The sequence below is a fragment of the Ictalurus furcatus genome, chromosome 23 (assembly GCF_023375685.1).
Source record: "Ictalurus furcatus strain D&B chromosome 23, Billie_1.0, whole genome shotgun sequence".
NCBI classification, from domain to species: Eukaryota; Metazoa; Chordata; class Actinopteri; order Siluriformes; family Ictaluridae; genus Ictalurus; species Ictalurus furcatus.
The window spans coordinates 7,930,229-7,945,142 of NC_071277.1; positions in this window are offsets into that span (position 1 = coordinate 7,930,229).

Consider the following 14,914-nt stretch of genomic DNA (forward strand, 5'->3'; position numbering starts at 1 on the left):
ATACTGAAAGAGCACTTATCAACATTGGAATGGAAAGTCTTGGCAAACTTTGCAGCTTGTCAGTCATTGAGTGAGAGAACAGCCTGGGCCGCTGAGATTCATTACAGATGCAGAGGAGCAGGACGACGTCATTGCTGTGTTCCGCCGCTGTCTTTCTCTTGCGTGTTCATTCAGTCTGGTCGAGGAAGGAGGCATGAAGATGGAGCATCTTGACCTGAGCTGCCTCATAAATGCCCTCAGAATGTCAACCGGGTGTTCCTGGGCCTCCACCCAGCTTCCCAGACTTGCCTGATGAAAGGAATAAATCATGGAATGTATTAATTGTTTTCCCCTTTTTCAGTGGAAGGCTGTCTTTGTAATAGCACGCAACCTATTGTGCGTAAATGCCACACGCATTTTGTTCCTAGGAACACTTCCACTCACAACTTAGCAATTACACGAGACAAGTCTGATGCAAGATCTTTCTTTATTGTTCTGCAGGATAAAAAAAGAAGAAGTTATTGCCGTGAAAGTAAGGTAAAGGTAAAAGGTAATTACTCTTTAGTTTTGTGGAAGAACCCTAGGGATAATAGAGCCAAACAACAAGAAAAAAAGTGAATTCATCTTGAGAATGATGTTATTAAGGATAATGACCGCATCCATCTCAAGCCAGCGCTGACAGGTGCAGAAGGCAGCAGCCATCTTAGTTCTATTTATGGATGTTTAGCAGAGCTAGTCTGTCAAAAAAGTTTTGAGTTAATTCGCTCAAACTTACCCCCAGTGATTCACTCCAGTAAATTAATTATTAATTTTTTCAACGCCTAGAATGCAGCCTCCCGTTGTTTCCTTTTGAGCCCAAAAGGAAATTTAACGCCCCTCCACATCCATTGGAAATATATTTATATGTCAGATTTATTGCTTTTAGCCATGTGTGGGAGAGTTCATTTTGATTTATTGCATGGAGGCTCAAAAAGCAAGCAGCGGGGTCAAAAGCTTAAGTGTTCCAAAACAGTCAAGCAATTTTTTTTTCTTCAGCGTCGAGGTTCTGATGTGAGACGGTGAAGCTTTGTAGTACAGAAACACACAACAGCACTAAACTATCAGGTCAGTTTGCTGTTGGTCATCGATGTCACGGTGGTTTCAAATCAATGTCCTTATGTGGATGCAACACCAGGAAAGATTCATTAGAGGTCCAGGATGCTGCGCTGAATGGCTTATTATACATCAGGTCTTTAGCATCACAAGTTCATGTCTTAACAAGGTTTAAACACAGAAAAGAAACCTGATTCAAATTGAAAAATCCAGAAAGTAATGCGCTTTAAAACACTATTGATAGTCAGTGAAATACTGGGGGTTTTTTTCCCCCCTTCTATTCACTTCCTCATTCTGCTCCCAGCTTGGCCACTTTATCCTCAGGTAATTGCATTGGATTAAACAGGTACATTGTTAAAGAATACTCTGTCTTTTGGTCAACTGAGGTTGAAGATCAATAAACCTCATTGACATTATAAATGCGATTTTAAAAAGGCTTGTGAGTCCTGTTAATCTTTCTGGTTCTTATACATGTCTCTCTGACTCAACTGAAGGGCTCATCTGTGAGCTCAATGGGCTGCGAGGTCATATGGACTGAAACGGCTAACTGAATCTGTAGTACTCACAATATTGGATTTACGCTTGCATTCGATAAAGCTTTAAATGTGTACAGAACCCTGTACAGAACGACAGCACCAGTAACTGTTGTTCAGCGCAATAGCTAATAAATCTGTTTATGATTTAGGGGTTGCAATATATTCTGTTGTCTTTATGTGACGGCAAGGGCATAAATCCTCACCATCGCATAAAGACAACAGAATATATTGCTAAAGATGAATATTCCAGTGCATTTTCACTTAACCAGTAGCTCATACGTGGTTACCACATGCTAACATGCTTCCTTATAGTGAGAAAAGAACAGAAAACCTGTTGACTACAAACTGTAGTGGCGGCTCATCCATAGGGGCCAGTTTACACCAAATTTAGCTGGGTTTAAAATATCTCATGGCTGCCAAGATCTTGTCTTGTAGCAAACAATTATTAATTCTTAAGAATGAAATATAATGAATTTCTGCAAATAAAGTGCAAATGTAAGTGCCTACAGTGTGTTTATGATGTACAGAATCATTTCTATTAGATGTATTGTTAAGATTAAGAGAGGTAAAAGATGAAATTAATCACAAACGGGATACTTATAACCAAAACAGCACTTCTGCTTTCCGGCTTTTCCACTATAATGGTAGTGGTGCTATTTTACACCTGGTGTCTGCATTATCTCCCAAAAATGAAGCCTACAATATTGACCATATGTGTAAAAACACTTGGAAAGCTCCTTTTAGTACGTTGGAGAAAGGTATCAGACTGTATGCTTCGACGTACATAAACAACTATGAAGGTAAAAAGTACTTTTGAAAAAAAATGCTGTACTGCTAAATGTGTACAGTGCTACTAGAGATGTGAGATTTCAAGATGGAAATACGTCAAAGCCCTGAGTTGCCTGTTCCTGCCACCATAGAACAGCTAAGAGTGGACACCATGTTCACTAAACTATACAACTAGGGGGCACTACAAATATCCTGTGATGCTATGCAGGCTCATAAATGTTTCAAGGTTTCAAGGGACTGGTCACACCTTGCTGTCATCTTTCTCACTGACGTACTCCCTTCTTTAGGTATCACCACTATACTGATGATCACCGACAGGTTTTCTAAGGCATGCTAACTTTCTCTCCCGAAATTACCCGCTCCTTCAGAGGCAGCTGATGCACTATTTAATCATGTTTTCAGACTGTAAGGATTACCTGAAGGCATTGCTTCTGATTGGGGTCTACAGTTCACGTCCTTCATGTGGAAATCATTCTGCAAACTGTTAAACATCGATGTCAGTTTAACTTCTGGATGCTGCCCCCAATCCAATCAGGAATTAGAGTGATTAGAGTGATTTCTACGCTTACACTGCATCTTATTTGTGGAATGACTGCTACCTGGACGGAATAAGCTCAGAACTCGTTAACCAGTACTTGGACAGGATTGACCTCTTTTCAGAGCATTTTAGGATATCTCCCACTATTTTCCCCCTGGTCTATGGAACCTTCATATGTCTTTGCTGTGGATGATTGGATGAAACGAAGACATTTCTGGAAGACATTTTGTGTGTATGTGTGTGTGTGTGTGTATGAGAGAGCAGTAAAGGTCAAAGGTGATCAGCCAGGTTAGTGATCCCACTTCAGTCTGAAGCCAAGATGCCACTCCAACTCTCTGAAACCTACTGAGATACTGAAGCCATGTGCACCATAAAAACACATGACAATCACAAGCACTGTTTCCCAGGCCTTATTCATCACCATCATTCATCATCCTGCTGAGCTTAAATCCCATTTTCATCTCAGCAGATGCATTAGTTAACACAGCCTCGCAACTTCCTGTTAGACTTCTTTGCAACTGAAGATTCCTTGCAGCTGAAAATAAACCTGATTGGGGACACTTCATTTGAATTGCAAAAATATTGCATTAGTACAAAGGATTCTCCAAAATAAACAGTGTACTTGTTTATGAGACCATGTGTGGAAGGTAGGTACAAAGATTTAACTGATAAGCCTATAAGAGTCTTGCACAAATGTGTGCTACCCCTTTTTTTCTTTGATAATGAAATATAAAATATCGTGTAAGGTTATCATTATACACACAGTGAACGCGTTTGCAATGATTCCTAAAACCTTACAAAGAGTCTAAATAAAAACTTTTTTCTTTAATGTTCTGGGTCTTTTATATCAGAAAATCTTAAAAATAGCTTCTAAAACAGACATGTGGATTATTGCTTGGAGACTTGGAGAAGGGGGAAAATACACCCATATGCTATATTTGTAAAGAGTAAAACATGACAAGGTGTGCTGTTATAGGAAAATAATCAGCGACCGGGTGGGGTGATGTGCCTGATGCAAAACTGACTTATCCTTACCATATTGATCATTTCCCTATAACAGCACATACAAGAAATAATGTTTTTTTATTCCTTGTACACCACAGCACACTTTTTGTACCAATGCAGCAATTTTTGCTTATTAAAGAATGACACACTGTACATTTTATCTGTTTATAGTTACATTTAATATTGAGGAACATCCGTCAAACTAGTTCCTTTTATCACTTACATTCTGGTTCCCACCATTTTCTTCCTCTCTCTCTCTCTCTTGTAAAGTTAATAAGACAAAACAAAATACGGCTAATGTTACCAAAAATCTACAACGCCTCTGTTCTGAAGACTTTCCCATGATCGCAAACTTACGTGCTTTATGTCCGACTGTTACAAAGTGTTGACACTGGAGACTCCTTCCATAAAAGTTAAATAAACATCTCCTTACAACAAACTGTTACACATCATTACACTATTATCAATTATTATGTCGGACAAAATATACAAGCCATGCAAGTCCCAGTGTTACAACAATGTTTTATATTATATCGAAAATTAATCAACACAGACAGAATCAGAGTCAACAATGCAACAGCTCTGTGGTAAATAATGTAATAGTAATGATATATTTTGCTTATATCGTGTGAATAAATGTTATTGGTGTCTGTTTATACATCCACCATAACCACAAAAACAGAAATAGTGGTCAGTATGTTGCACAGTTGTATATTGTGATATATTTGTATTGTACAAGGAGTTGAAAAGTGCACACCAAGAGTAAGCTACAAATTTATTTCTGAATGATTTTCATTCGAGCAATTGCCACTCAATCTGGGCCACAATCATCGTTCTGACAATAAGAATTGTCATCATGTGTTGGTGGAGTATTAAAAACGTTTGCAGTGGTCACTCAAATACCCACATGTCTGTTTGTGTGACCTTTACTGAGCTCAGATTGGCAAAGCCAACAGTTCTGCACACTCATTCATATGTGGGCCAGATTAGAATGATGCAGAACTACAGCTGACCCATATATAGTATACAGAAATGTAGTCATAACGTCTGTTTTAAAATTTTTTAAATCATCATTGCATCTTAGGTTTGTATTCATTCATAGTTAGGCTGGATGTTTGTTATACTAGATTTCCATTTCCTCAAGGAAATACACGGAAGAGAAAGAACAAAAAAGACATGAGAAAGAAGAGTAGAGAATGAAGGAGAGAAAGTAAGTTTAGAGGTGAAGCTGTTGATTAGTTGGCTCCAAAAACATTAGGAAAAACATCATGATGAGTTTGATCAAAATTCGAGATAATTTTTTTTTAAATTTTCACTGAAAAGACACAGTTTGAACAGAGCCTGTATATTCAAGAATCCGTTCTCAAAAAGTTTTACGAAGAAGAAAAAGAAAAAAGTGCAAAATGAACTAATTGTGTTGTCATGAATACCCTGAAAAAAAGAAACCTTTGTTGAAAGTAAAAAAAAAATGCGGCAGCTTGTTTAGTTTTTCTCAACTGAAAAAAGTCTTACAACATATAAAACCTTTTTTTTTTTCAGTGATTGTGATTTGGTCTCAGATCGCTGATTGTAGAACATATACAGTAGTAGCTCTAATGATATTTGATAGGACACATGACCTTGAATGTTTTCTTGCATTTATACAACAGTTTACAAAATATAGAAAAAGTAACACAAAGAAATGAAGTACATTGTTTCAAATAGCTAACTTTATCGGCCATTTCCTCTACTACATGAAACTAGTTTCACCACAAGTGGCTTGTTGCTATGCAACAATGTATTATAATATATACGGTATAGATATTGTAGAAGAGTGAAACTTTTTGTAGAGCCTATAAACTAGTCTGGGAGCTAATTAACTAACAGCTCAAAAACATCAGAGTTGACCAAAGTGCTTCACAACCAGAAAATTAAGTTATCATGCTAGAGGGGGGCATGGTGGCTTGGTGGTTAGCGTTGCTGCTTCAGGGTTGGGGGTTTGAATCCCGTCTCCACCCTGTGTGCGTGGAGTTTGCATGTTCTGCATCCCCATGCTTCGGGGGCTTCCTCTGGGTACTTTGGTTTCCTCTCCCCGTTAATACAAAGACATGTATTGTGGGCTGATTGGCATTTCCAAATTGTGTGAATGGGTCTGTGAATGTGTGTGTGATTATGCCATGTGATGGGTTGCTATCCCATCCAGGGTGTCCTCTGGCCTATGCCCTGAGTTCCCTGGGATAGGCTATAGGCTCCACATGTAGGGTAAGCAGTACAGAAAATGGATGGATGTTTGGTAGAAAAAGGCCAATTGATATTATTTTCTGCCTTCTGTGTAAATTTAATGCAGGTTCCCACTATCATGTTGCTGTCATCACATTTTTATCTATTAATTTATTATTATTATAATTTTTTTAAAAACGGGGGGGGGGGGGGGGTGTTTATGCCTAAAACAACTTCTTTAGGTTCTTGAATTGAATTGAAATGTTTTTCCATGCATACACTGCTTAGGATAAAAGCATAATGGAAATAAAATTAGCATTGACTGAATTCCCCAGCCCGGCATTTGACTATAAAAACAGCTGGATAACAAAACATCTCTAACTAACTAGTCAGGTACTAGCCTTCACGAATTTGTCATCTGGCTGCTCCTCAATCGGGTCTGTGTGACACGCAATCAATGTTTTGTGGCCTTTTGCAGCATGAGCAAGCACGAAGAGTGCAGCTGGGTCCTGTCACTGACTGTCCCCTCCCACACACACACACACACACTCATACACACACACACACACAGTGTCTCTCCAAGTGATAAAGGGCATGAAATACACTTGGCTCTCTTGTTCCCCTGCATATTTCATCAGTTTTTGCAGCCTCCCTGTTTTAAACAATTATGTGTCCTCTCTCAATTCTCTTTATGAGCATGACTGAGGGACTGGTCGATCTAGACGGAAAAATCACATACATTCCACATGTGATTGTGATTGCATGTTTTTCACATGTGATTAGGTGCGTAATGTGCATTTCAACATGCTATGACTTGAAATAACCACGTGACATCTAGTGAATAATATGTGATAAATAATACCACATGTTCTACGTGTGAAACATCAAGAAATGAATCATGTGTAAAATATTAATGCGGAAAAATAAATGAATCAGGCCTAAAAATCACATGTGACAATAAAGGAATTGTGTTTAAAAAAATAAATAAAAAATGAAACTGAATGGAAAAGAAAAAAAAAAGTCATGTGAAAGTAAATAAACCATGTGATTATTCACCTGTGAAGTTTGTGATTTTTCTATAATGGACCCCAAAAATTTATTCCCCTAAAAAATGAGCACACTTAGTATGCAGACTTTAAACTTTGGCAATTATTGTCAGTGATGTGTGTTTGTCTCACTGTCCAAAAATCTTTTTGTTTGATTTTTCGCATTTTGAAATGTAAAATGATGACAAAATATTACAGCTAAACAAATATTTAACATTAAATATCTCGTACAAGAGTTGCAATATAACATCAGTCAACATAAAAGGTTCAAATGTGTAAAACCTCAAACTTATTTTGATATAAAGTTTTGCTGTTGGCAGAAATCATTCTTTCAGAGTCGACGTCGAAATAGCAGGCGATTTGTGGCAATAACAACTGTATTGTGGGCCAAAATAAAATGCTTCGATTGTTAGCAGGAACGTTTCAATCTCCGCTGAATGTGGTGTAAAATATTAAACTGTTTTTATAATGCCACACAGCAACGTAGATAAAAAAAAAAGAAAGAAAAATAAACAAGATAGAAAGAAGATAGAAACACTGTTCAAACACTGAGAATGGAATCACCTGAGAACTGTCTTGGATGATGGGCATGGGGGAATATTTTAATGAGATTGCTTGATTGACAGTGCACTCACCAAAAATCCCAAACACAACAACAAAAGCAGCACAAATCAGGAGTGTCCAACCCAACATGGACCAACCTAGCTAATTATAGAGTTAGCAGAGTGAAATTTAACTAGGTTAAATTTCACTTCATATACTTTATAGATTTCTCTCACTAGATTGCTTTAATTTGCTAGATAGCTTTTGCTTACTAGATTCACTTTCTCTTGCAAGATTAGTTTTTGCTTTTTGCTTGCTAGTTTGTTTTCTCTCTTTAGGTTGCTTTGTTTTGCCAGTTTGCTTTCTCTTGCTAGATTGCTTTTTTTCTTGCTAGGTTCCTTTTTGTCACTAAGGTTAATTTCTCTTGCTAGCGTGCTTTTGCTCACTAGGTTGCTTTCTCTTGCTAGGTTTTTTTTTGTGCTAGGTTGCTTTTTTTCCTCACTAGGTTCCTTTCTCTTGCTAGGTTGCTTTTTTTCCTCACTAGGTTGCTTTCTCTTGCTACGCTGCTTTCTCTTGTACTTGTGGATTTCGGATACCTGGGGCTTTAGGCAGAGGCAACATTTGTGTATGGGAAGGGCGTGGGAGATGCCGCACCTTGGCTGCTAGATCAGCATGTAATAATAAATGATAACGTTAAAGATGTCTTATTGATGTTTTAAACTAGCTGCTTTAATGGCTGCTGCAGTGTCAGGAATGAGAATTTCGGAGGGGTCATGTAATGTCAACAGCCAACGCACAGCCTGGGACTGATGAATATACAATTAACAGAAAGTGGTTTTGCTCATCTTCATATTCTGTGCCTAAGGATGCCAGTGACATGCTGCGAAGTTCATTTTCCTCAAGGTCGACCTCTTGTTCACTCTTCCGACTGACTCTTCCTTTAGGAATTTTCAAAAACTTTCCTTTTTAGTTCGGACTCCTTTTGCTTACGTGTCATACTCTCAAACTGTTGATATGTTTGATGTTACTAAACAGTGTGCCCCCTGAAGGGTGTGGCCCTTGTCTGTAGCCCTGGTGGAACCCCATTGGTTTAAGACAGCCCTGGAGGTAAAAGTTGAGGTCTCCTAAATTTACTACCCCGTGAGTTTTAGTAATCTGATGATCCCGCTGGTTTTAAAGCTTTCACGGCATTTGGACCATGGCCCAAAACCTGCCCAAATGCATCCTGCCATATCTAATGCATGCGCAGCATTTAAATATTGGGCTGAAAACAGACCAGCTGTAATGTCAGTATCGTGGCTGGCATGATATCAAGACAAAGTTGTGGCTGTGTTCTGGAAAGCAGATTTGGATGAGTTTTTTTGCCATTATTCCACGAAACAGAACACGTTTGCTATCTGAGAAAGTGAGGAATTCACAGAAGACAGCTTGAGAAAACACCATGACAAACATTCTTAGTCTTGAGTATTAATTAAAAAAAAAACCTGTTGAGTTTCGCGAGGAGTCACAGGACAGCGATACCGATGCAATCTCTGCTGTGTATAATTAGCTCATGTGCAAGTTTCAGAACAGTGGAAATTATTCTTAGTAGTGTGCCATTAAAGAGTTGCATAATTGGAATGCGAAAGGGTCCCCTTGGTCTCCTCCATCTACATCATTATGCGGCTCCTTTGGCAACTAGTCATACTTCATCAGGTGCTGCTGATTGTGAAGCTAAATAAAGGCCTTCCTGTCTCATCTTCCACTCTATTTGGTGTTCATTATCCTCAGGACGGATATCTTTGGTTCTTTTTATGACTTTCTGGCTTAAGTGAATCCTGGCCAAGAGTGTGATTAACACAATTAACGATCAGATGTGCTAAATGGATTAAGATCATTTAGATCTTGTCTTTGTCAAATGATTCTTTTTATGTCAAAATACATCACTGTACTTCTGAGGAAAATGTGTAATTGTTTTATTGTTATTAATCGAAGGACATATATTTCAATTCACTTCAGTTCAGTTACATTTTATTTGTATAGCAGTTTTAACACAATTTTAGAGATATCTGGATATAGAATTAGATCACACGAGGACGAGGAAAAGAAACCAGACTCAAAAGGGAAAACTTTCTGTTCTGGGTGACACTGGAGAGTGGGATTGTAAATCATTACAGTATACAGGCATCAAAGAGTAAATGCAAACATGTTTGTAGCAGATTAAGAGTGAAAAGAGTCATGGGATTAGCACAGGGCAGACTTTATGATTACAGCAGCAACTCTTAGGTACACATCTACAGTGTCCAGGTGAGATTATCCTCGGAAGCATGGCTGAGATTTGGGTATAAACTGATTTTTAGGAGATGCAAATCTGTAAGTGAATATGATATGACTACACACAACACCTATAAATAAGTATGTGAGGAACGCAAAAAACACACATGCATCCATCACTTACTAAATTTATTTGATAAATTTCTTAATGGTTAGAAACTCCTCCGGGGTTTGGGCTTCCGATACTGCCTCCACCCTGTATGCATGTTTGCATGTTCTCTCCGTACTTCGTGGGCTTCCTCCTCCAGTCCAAAGACATGCTCTGTAGGCTGATTGGATTTTCCAAATTGTCCATGGTGTGTGAATGGGTGTGTGAATGTGTGTGCGATTGTGCCCTGCGATGGGTTGGCACCCTGTCCAAGGTGTCGCCTGCCTTGTGCCCCAAGTTCACTGGGACAGGCTCCAGGCTCCCCACAACCCTGTGTAGGATAAGCGGTATGGAAAATGGATGGCTGGTGGATGGATTTCTGAAGGTTCATTAGTGAGTTTTGCTGGTTCTCCACTTCACTCCAGTCACACCCCCACCCCCCTCCCACCAGTGCCAAATTTCTGTTAGGTGTGAATGAGTGTTTGGATGTGTGTCCATGGTGTCTTCCTTACACCCTTGTGTTCCCACAAACCTGACCAGTATACAGCGCTTACAGAAGATGAATGAATTAATAAAAAAGGAATCTTTAGAGAACATGGACATAGAGTCATTCAAACTGGCAAAATTAAACTAATATAGCTTCACACACACAGTGGTGATATGAGTATAAATCTAAGAGACTGAAGCAAACTAAAATGCTCTCACGCTGACTGGTGGATGTTTCGATGTTTCACGATCCTCTCATCAAATTAAGTGGACTGTTTATTTTTCACTTGCAAGAAGTCATCACCGTAAGTGACTTGCGTACATGATGCTGACATCTCGTTCTGGACCTCACAAGACACCCATCAATTAATGGAAATGTCTAAGCCAGTGCCTTCTTCTCAGGTTTTATGTATGATTTAGAGACCTCTGCACTCATAAGATGAGTCAGTCCTTCCCAACAGAGCCGGACGCATACCTTTACAGCTTATGAGGATTTCTCCCTTGAGCTTTCTATCACTTTTAACACCACAAGACGAAACAGTTTTATTTAAAATCAGAGTAGTATATACGCTCCTGAGTTAATAAGAGGGACTGCTCACTTACAAGGAACCGCTCCAGTCTGAGAAAATGAAGGAAATAAATACTGAGGATTGAATTTTCTCTCTGTGCCACATATGTTCCGTGAAAATGAAAAAGAATCACTGAATCTTAGCAATTGATATCCTCTGGCATCTTTTATTTTCTTTTGCAGAACACACTAATATTGCCTGTGCCACCTCAGACTACCAGTTTGTTAGAGCCACAAAAGCAAGTGGGTCTATTTTTGTTGGTACACACTATGCATTAGTAATACATTAGAGCCGTTAATCAAATGTTCTTTATTGAGTGTACCATAAACATGTCACAAAAGACAGTAACAAGTAATTTAGCCTGCTCAGCACATTATGTGTCAAGTGTGGTACTAATTATAGTCTTCTCTTAAAAGACTGATTAGACATTAAAGTACACCTATTATGGTTTTTCAAATATTATCTTTCATGTAGTGTTTTATAGAGCTTATTTGTGAATGTAAAAAGTCTGCAAAGTTTCAAAAATCAAAGCGCACGACAAACGGAGTTATCGACTCCCAAAAGAAGAAACCGACTCTGAACAGCTGAATCGAGTTATTAGTAATTCCAGACTTACTTCCTGTACTAACCTACGTAGGTTCATAACAAGAAGCCCCGCCTATCGTTTTCATCAGCTGCTCGCTGACAGAAGGAGCTGAAACTCGTTATGGTAGTGGGCGTTTCCTTTTAGATACACACTGACAGCGGTAGACCAATCACGACAGACTGGGACATCTGACCAATCAGAGCAGAGTATGTTCTCTGAAAGGACGAGTTTAGAATGAATCCTTTAGAACGGATCATTTAACGAGTCGTTTGTGACGCTGGGGATAAAAGTTAATGCTGTAATTTAAATTATGAGCACATTAAAGTTTTTTTTTGACCTTGGATGCATGTAAATCTATTGTATGGGAGCTTTAAAACAAAATTAGGCACGTTTCAAAACCGTAATAGGTGCACTTTAATGAGACCACCACTACCCTGACTGTACTTTCAATCAGACACAAGTATGTATAAAGCACATAGGATTTTTAAAAAACTTTATACATGACAAAGCAAACAGGAAGAAACAATTTAAGATGGTCATATCATTTTTTTTTCTACCCTATAATCTAATTAATTGCTTGGAGTTTTTTCCTAACATTCACAAGGACATCGTCTGTGAAGTATCCATCTGTCGTCTCACCTTGTGAGAAGTGTATCTGCAACATCAACCCTCATATAGAAGCTTGGAATTGAATCCTTCCTGAGATATATTCCTAAACAGAAGTAGTGGTGGTCCATCTGAAAGATTATTAATGCCATTACAATTTAATGTACATCATCTGAAACATCTCTTTTATTAAGGAATACATCAGGTACAGTGGTGCTTGAAAGTTTGTGAACCCTTTAGAATTTTCTATATGTCTGCATAAATATGATCTAAAACATCAACATATTTTCCACACAAGTCCTAAACATAAACAAAGAGAACCCAATTAAACAAACAAGATAAAAATTACTTATTGATGAAAGCGATCCAATATTGCGTATCTGTGAGTGGCAAAAGTATGTAAGCCAAAATTAATGTACTGTAAAATGTAAAAGGAATTTATACTTCATAGAATATGTCTCAAAGTTTCCTGAATGTGATGTTGATGCAAACAAACTAATAACAAAAATCAAACATCTTAATAATGCAAAATCATTTTTTCCCCTTCTTTCGTCTGATTTTCATATAGTGAAAAAAATTACATACTATCTAAATCCTCATAGTTTTTGACATAACTGAAGCTCCAATGGAGTGATAATAAAAAGTTACCACATTTCCTTTCTCCATCCATCCATCTTCTATACCACTTAATCCTTTTCAGGGTCACGGGATTTCCTTTCTGTTCTTCATTATAATCCCCTACTTACATCTCTGAACTTACAAAAGTCATAACCTTTCCAGGTAAAAACTATTCTATTTTTTTCCTCAGGAGCCATATTAAAGTTTCACACTGAATCCTCTCTTATGGCGTGAATGAAGTTCGAGGGTCCACAGTAATTAAAGAGCAGGTTGTCGATTTCTCCGCATTTCTCCACTGCAGTTCATTGGACTGTGCTGTGCACTCCTTTCACCACTGTGATGAAGGATGAGCAGTCCGAAAGGCCAAGCCATGACTCACGGCCAAGAAAATTTATCACACCCATTTCACCAAACTTCGTTTTATTGTGGGTTTTGGTCAGTATATGTTGTGTTAGTTCGTTTTTGTGTTTTCCTCTTCGGGCACTCATCTCAAAACGTCCATAAGCAGCACCCTGTTCTGAGAGATTGATAATAAATACTGCACATAAATAAACAGAATAAGGTTCCAGAAAACACATCTTAACCAGATAATAATAGCATATAGATCGGCCTACACGACCATCAGGTTGGCTCTGTCCATGAATATTTTAATTCTAGACGTACTACTTTCTCTAGACGGAAATAAAATTAAACTGAGTTGACTTCTTTTCCCATTTTCATTTCAAAGGGAAAAATGGATGAATGCAGTGTACACAAATCAGGTTTATATCTTGAGTTTTTATATGGGAGACCTACTTCCCAAATGTTAAAATCCTTCCTCTAATCCTGTCTAAATTTGGCATCATTTGTTGCTATGAATCTTTGATAAAATGACAGAAGAAACAGCACATTGGAATTGTTTGGGAGTCTGTTGTTTCATGGATGGTGGCATTTAGCCCACAACGCAAACAAGAGACTGAGAATCTGCACAGAAAATGTGTATGTACTGCCATCTCTGCCAAGAAATTCAGGAGCCTTGAGACAATGGAAGTCAGCGTCCAATTCTAAGCTGCTCTTGAGGGTTCGGAATGACAACTGTAAAGTGGAAACAGAGTTGGCATGCAGTGTTTCTTAACACTCTTCAAAGCAATGAGTCATAGGCTTTTATTTATAGTAGGGATGCAAATGAGGTGCCTCAGCCGGCCGCACCATCTCTGCTGCACCTTTGACGGTGACTGTGGGGAAATTCATTGCCGTGTCGTCAAAACATCACCAGGGTGGATACTGGTGACACTTGTAAAAGAACTTTAACTTCCGAGCAAGGCCATGAGTCAGAAATGGGAGATGTAAGCATTTGTTTTTGGATTTTTGCTTTAGAAATATCATGTCAAACACACGATACACTTGCTGTTCAAGTGGTGAAATTCATAAGAACGTTGTTGCTAGGCAACCCAGAAATATGTAAACTAACTTAACTAACTCCTGACTAAGGTGATCGATTTAGCTACCTTAGTAGCGTCTTCTATGTAGACAAAGTAAAGGCATAGTGACAGTGAAAATGAGACAGAACTGTCAGGAATATCAAAATTTTCCTCAAATATGTTGGTTAATTACTGAGAAAAAACTCCATGCAAAGAAAATTACACTATAATTATTACACTTAGCATCAACTGCTAACATGGGTTCTGCCATACTGAGAAACGCGGTTGAAAATGAAAATGTGACAGAACTGTCAGGAATATCAACATTTACCTTAAATCTGTTGGTTAATTTCTTAAAATAAAAAAAATTAATAAAAAAACCATAAGACTAAAATGACACTTTATTAACAAAATGCTAACTGAACCTACATGGGTTCCAGCATACTGGGTGGCCATTTGCACTTGGGTGAAAATACTGGCTTTATTTACTTAATATAATAGTAAGATTAGCTAATAGGCTA